Source organism: Balaenoptera acutorostrata, chromosome 1 (assembly GCF_949987535.1).
Source record: "Balaenoptera acutorostrata chromosome 1, mBalAcu1.1, whole genome shotgun sequence".
NCBI lineage: Eukaryota > Metazoa > Chordata > Mammalia > Artiodactyla > Balaenopteridae > Balaenoptera > Balaenoptera acutorostrata.
In genome coordinates this window covers 142,538,349-142,544,917 of record NC_080064.1, presented here as the reverse complement: position 1 = coordinate 142,544,917, position 6,569 = coordinate 142,538,349, and positions in this window count along the sequence as shown.

Here is a 6,569-nt window from a genome sequence, read left to right as displayed (position 1 = left end):
TCCTTTATAATGACATAATGCCTAGAAAATAGCAAATATCCAAATATTTCCTAGGTCAAAGTCTACAAGAACAAGAAAATGAGGGCCCATCCCCCTAAAGATATAAAGCTTGTTTCAAGCTGTATTTTGAGAGGAGCTTTACTCCTTGGTCTTGAACTGAAATTATATTGTTTTGTTAAGGATTAAGTGCTTGTGCAGGCCTCTGCCACTGCAGGCTTGCCCCACATTCCAATTATAACTACGTATCCCTCCCTCCCTCCGCCTGAATGAACAAGAGCCCACTAATCAGCCAGTGCTTTAACCCCATCCTGTCTGGGCAGGAACACCTGCCTGAGGGCAACCTACATGCAGAGGTGGGGACAAAACCAAAGCTGAACCCCAGGAGCTGTGGGAACAAAGAAGAGAAAGGGAAATTTCTCCCTGCAGCCTCAGGAGCAGTGGATTAAATCCCCACAATTAACTTGATGTACCCTACATCTGTGGAATACCTGAAGAGACAATGAATCATCCCAGAATTGAGGAGGTGGACTTTGGGAGCAACTGTAGACTTGGGGTTGGCTGTCTGAGACTGATTTCTTTCTGATTTTTATGTTTATCTCAGTATACTTTTTAGTGCTTGTTATCATTGGTGGATTTGTTTATTGGTTTGGTGGCTCTCTTCTTTTTTTTATTATTCTTTTCTTTATTTTAATAATTTTATTTATTTATTTATTTATTTATTTTCTTTCTTTTTTTCTTTCTTTTTTTTCTCCCTTTTCTTCTGAGCCTTGTGGCTGACAAGGTCTTGGTGCTCTGGTCAGGTGTCAGGCCTGAGCTTCTAAGGTGGGAGAGCCGAGTTCAGGACATTGGACCACCATAGACATCCCAGGCCCATGTAATGTCAATTGGCAAGAGCTCTCCCAGAGATCTCCTTCTCAATGCTAAGACCCAGCTCCACCCAATGGCCAGCAAGCTCCAGTGCTGGTCACCACATGCCAAAAAACTAGTAAGACAGGGACACAAGACCACCCAATAGCAGAGACTCTGCCTAAAATCATACTAAGTTCACAGACACCCCAAAACACACCACCAGACATGGCCCTGCCCACCAGAAAGACAAGATCCAGCCCCACCCACCAGAACAAAGACACCAGACCCCTCCACCAGGAAGCCTACACAAGCCACTGAACCAACATCACCCACTGGGGGCAGACACCAAAAACAATGGGAAATGCAAACCTGCAGCCTGCAAAAAGGAGACCCCAAACACAGTAAGTTAAGCAAAATGGGCAGATACAGAAATATGCAGCAGATGAAGGAACAAGATAAAAACCCACCAGACCAAACAAATGAAGAGGAAATAGGCAGTCTACCTGAAAAAAAATTCAGAGTAATGATAGTAAAGATGATCCAAAATCTTGGAGATAGAATGGAGAAAATACAAGAAATGTTTAACAAGGACCTAGAAGAACTAAACAGCAAACAAACAATGATGAACAACACAATAAATGAAATTTTAAATTCTCTAGAAAGAATCAATAGCAGAATAACTGAGGCAGAAGAACACATAAGTGACCTGGAAGATAAAATAGTGGAAATAACTACCACAGAGCAAAATAAAGAAAAAAGAATGAAAAGAATTGAGGACAGTCTCAGACACCCCTGGGACAACACTAAACACACCAACATTCTAATTATAGGAGTCCCAGAAGAAGAAGAGAAAAAGGGTCTGAGAAATTATTTGAAGAGATTAGAGTTGAAAACTTCCCTAAGGTGGGAAAGGAAATAGTCAATCAAGTCTAGGAAGTGCAGAGAGTCCCATACAGGATAAATCCAAGGAGAAACACGCCCAGATACATATTAATCAAACTATCAAAAATTAAATACAAAGAAAAAATAGTAAAAGCAGCAAGGGAAGAAAAACAAATAACATACAAGGGAATCCCCATAAGGTTAACAGCTGATTTTTCAGCAGAAATTCTGCAGGCCAGAAGGGAGTGGCAGGACATATTTAAAGTGATGAAAGAGAAAGACCTACAACCAAGATTACTCTATCCAGCAAGGATCTCATTCAGATTCGATGGAGAAATTAAAACCTTTACAGACCAGCAAAAGTTAAGAGAATTCAGCACCAAAAACCCAGCTTTACAACAAATGCTAAAGGAACTTCTCTAGGCAGGAAACACAAGAGAAGGAAAAGACCTAAAAAACAAACCCAAAACAATTGAGAAAATGGTAATAGGAACATACATATCAATAATTACCTTAAATGTAAGTGGATTAAATGCTCCAACCAAAAGACATAGACTGGCTGAATGGATACATAAACAAGACCAGTATATATGCTGTCTACAAGAGACCCACTTCAGACCTAGGGGCACATACAGAGTGAAAGTGAGGGGTTGGAAAAAGATATTCAATGCAAATGGAAATCAAAAGAAAGCTGGAGTAGCAGTTCTCATATCAGACAAAACAGACGTTAAAATAAAGACAAAGAAGGACACTACATAATGATCAAGAGATCAATCCAAGAAGAAGATATAACAATTGTAAATATTTATGCACCCAACATAGGAGCACCTCAATACATAAGGCAAATGCTAACAGCCATAAAAGGGGAAATCGACAGTAACACAATAATAGTAGGGAACTTTAACACCCCACTTTCACCAATGGACAGATCATCCAAAATGAAAATTAATAAGGAAACACAAGCTTTAAATGAAACATTAAATAAGATGACTTAATTGATATTTATAGGTCATTCCATCCAAAAACAACAGAATACACTTTCTTCTTAAGTGCTCATGGAACATTCTCCAGGATAGATCATATCTTTAGTCACAAATCAAGCCTTGGTAAATTTAAGAAAATTGAAATCGTAACAAGTATCTTTTCCAACAACAATGCTATGAGACTAGATATCAATTACAGGAAAAAAACTGTAAAAAATACAAACACATGGAGGCTAAACAATACACCTCTAAATAACCAAGAGATCCCTGAAGAAATCAAAGAGAAAATAAAAAAATACCTAGAAACAAATGACAATGAAAACATGATGACCCAAAACCTATGGAATGCAGGAAAAGCAGTTTTAAGAGGGAAGGTTATAGCAATACAATCCTACCTCAAGAAATAAGAACCATCTCAAATAAACAACCTAAACTTACACCTAAAGCAATTAGAGAAAGAAGAACAACAACAACAAAAAAAACCCCAAAGTTAGCAGAAGTAAAGAAATCATAAAGATCAGATCAGAAATAAATGAAAAAGAAATGAAGGAAACAATACCAAAGGTCAATGAAACTAAAAGCTGGTTCTTTGAGAAGATAAACAAAATTGATAAAACATTAGCCAGACTCATCAAGAAAAAAAGGGAGAAGACTCAAATCAACAGAATTTGAAATGAAAAAGGAGAAGTAACAACTGACACTCCAGAAATACAAAGGATCATGAGAGATTACTACAAGCAACTATATGCCAATACAATGGACAACCCTTAAGACATGGACAAATTCTAAGAAAAGCCCAACCTTCCAAGACTGAACCAGGAAGAAATAGAAAATATAAACAAACCAATCACAAGCGCTGAAGTCGAAACTGTGATTAAAAATATTCCAGCAAACAAAAGCCCAGGACCTGATGGCTTCACAGGTGAATTCTATCAAACGTTTAGAGAAGAGCTAACACCCATCCTTCTCAAACTCTTCCAAAATATAGCAGACGGAGGAATACTCCCAAACTCATTCTACGAGGCTACCATCACCCTGATGCCAAAACAAGACAAAGATGTCACACACACAAAAAAGAAAACTACAGGCCAATATCATTGATGAACATTGATGTAAAAATCCTCAACAAAATACTAGCAAACAGAATCCAACAACACACTAAAAGGATCATACACCATGATCAAGTGGGGTTTATCCCAGGAAAGGAAGGATTCTTCAATATATGGAAATCAATCAATGTGATACACCATAGTAACACACTGAAGGATAAAAACCATATGATAATCTCAATAGATGCAGAAAAAGGTTTTGACACAATTCAACACCCATTTATGATAAAAACTCTCTAGAAAGTAGGGCATAGAGGGAATCTACCTCAACATAATAAAAGCCATATATGACAAACCCAAAGCAAACATCATACTCAATGGTGAAAAAATGAAAGCATTTCCTCTAAGTTCAGGAACAAGACAAGATTGCCCACTCTCACCGCTATTATTCAACATAGTTTCAAAAGTTTTAGCCACAGTAATCAGAGAAGAAAAAGAAAATGAATCCAAATTGGAAAAGAAGTAAAACTGTCATTGTTTGCAGATGACATGATACTATAGGTAGAGAATCCTAAACATGCTAGCAGAAAACTACTAGAGCTAATTAATGAATTTGGTAAAGTTGCAGGATACAAAATTAATGCACAGAAATCTCTTGCATTCTTATACACTAATGATGAAAAATATAAAAGAGAAATTAAGGAAACACTCCCATGTACCATTGCCACAAAAAGAATAAAATACCTAGGAATAAACCTACCTAAGGAGCTAAAAGACCTGTATGCAGAAAACTATAAGACACTGATGAAAGAAATCAAAGATGACACAAACAGATGGAGAGATATACCATGTTCTTGGATTGGAAGAATCAATATTGTGAAAATGACTATACTACCCAAAGCAATCTACAGATTCAGTGCAATCCCTATCAAACTACCAATGGCATTTTTCACAGAACTAGAACAAAAAATCTCACAATTTGTATGGAAACACAAAAGACCCCGAATAGCCAAAGCAATCTTGAGAAAGAAAATCGGAGCTGGAGGAATCAGGCTCCCGGACTTCAGACTATACTACAAAGCTACAGTAATCAAGACAGTATGGTACCGGCACAAAAACAGAAATATAGATCAATGGAACAGGATAGAAAGCCCAGAGATAAACCCACACACATACGGTCACCTTATCTTTGATAAAGGAGGCAAGAATATACAATGGAGAAAAGACAACCCCTTCAATAAGTGATGCTGGGAAAACTGGACAGCTACATGTAAAATAATGAATTTAGAACTCTCCCTAACACCATATACAAAAATAAACTCAAAACGGATTAAAGACCTAAATGTAATGCCAGACACTGTAAAACTCTTAGAGGAAAACATAGGCAGAACACTCTATGACATAAATCACAGCAAGATCCTTTTTGACCCACCTCCTAGAGAAATGGAAATAAAAACAAAAATAAATAAATGGGACCTAATGAAACCTAAAAGCTTTTGCACAGCAAAGGAAACCATAAACAAGACCAAAAGACAACCCTCAGAATGGGAGAAAATATTTGCAAATGAAGCAACTGACAAAGGATTAATCTCCAAAATATATAAACAGCTCATGCCTCTCAATATCAAAAAAAAAAAACACCCCAATCCAAAAATGGACAGAAGACCTAAACAGACATTTCTCCAAAGAAGATATACAGATTGCCAAGAAACACATGAAAAGATGCTCAACGTCAATAATCATTAGAGAAATGCAAATCAGAACTACAATGAGGTATCACCTCACCCCAGTCAGAATGTCCATCATCAAAAAATCTACAAACAATAAATGCTGGAGAGGGTGTGGAGAAAAGGGAACCCTCTTGCACTGTTGGTGGGAATGTAAGTTGATACAGCCACTATGGAGAACAGTATGGAGGTTCCTTAAAAAACTAAAAATAGAACTACCATACGACCCAGCAGTTCCACTACTGGGCATAGAAAACCATAATTCAAAAAGAGTCATGTACCACAACGTTCACTGAAGCTCTATTTACAATAGCCAGGACATGGAAGCAAACTAAGTGTCCATCAACAGATGAATGGATAAAGAAGATGTGGCACATATATATAATGGAATATTACTCAGCCATAAAAAGAAACAACACTGAGTTATTTGTAGTGAGGTGGATGGACTTGGATTCTGTCATACAAAGTGAAGTAAGTCAGAAAGAGAAAAACAAATACCATATGCTAACACATATATATGGAATCTAAAAAAAAAAAGTTATAAAGAACCTAGGGACAGGACAGGACTAAAGACGCAGAATTAGGGAATGGACTTGAGGACACGGGGAGGGGGAAAGTTAAGTTGGAATGAAGTGAGAGAGTAGCAGTGGCATATACACTACCAAATGTAAAATAGATAGCTAGTGGGAAGCAGCTGCATAGCCCAGGGAGATGAGCTCGGTGCTTTGTGACCACCTAGAGGGGTGGGATAGGGAGGGTGGGAGGGAGATGCAAGAGGGAGGGGATTTGGGGATATATGTATACATATAGTTGATTCCTTTTGTTATACAGCAGAAACTAACACAACATTGTGAAGCAATTATATTCCAATAAAGATGTTAAAAAAAAAAAAAAGAATTAAGTGCTTGCCCAAACCCACAGTCAGATCCTAGCCTCCCAACTTACTCCTTACTCTCCCTGTCTTCACTAGGTACCAGATTTTGGGTTCTTATTGACCCTACCTCACAGGATTCTCAGATTTTCTAAACCTCAACTTGAATAAAAGACTTTTACTGTCATCTACCATGAGCTCCTTGAAT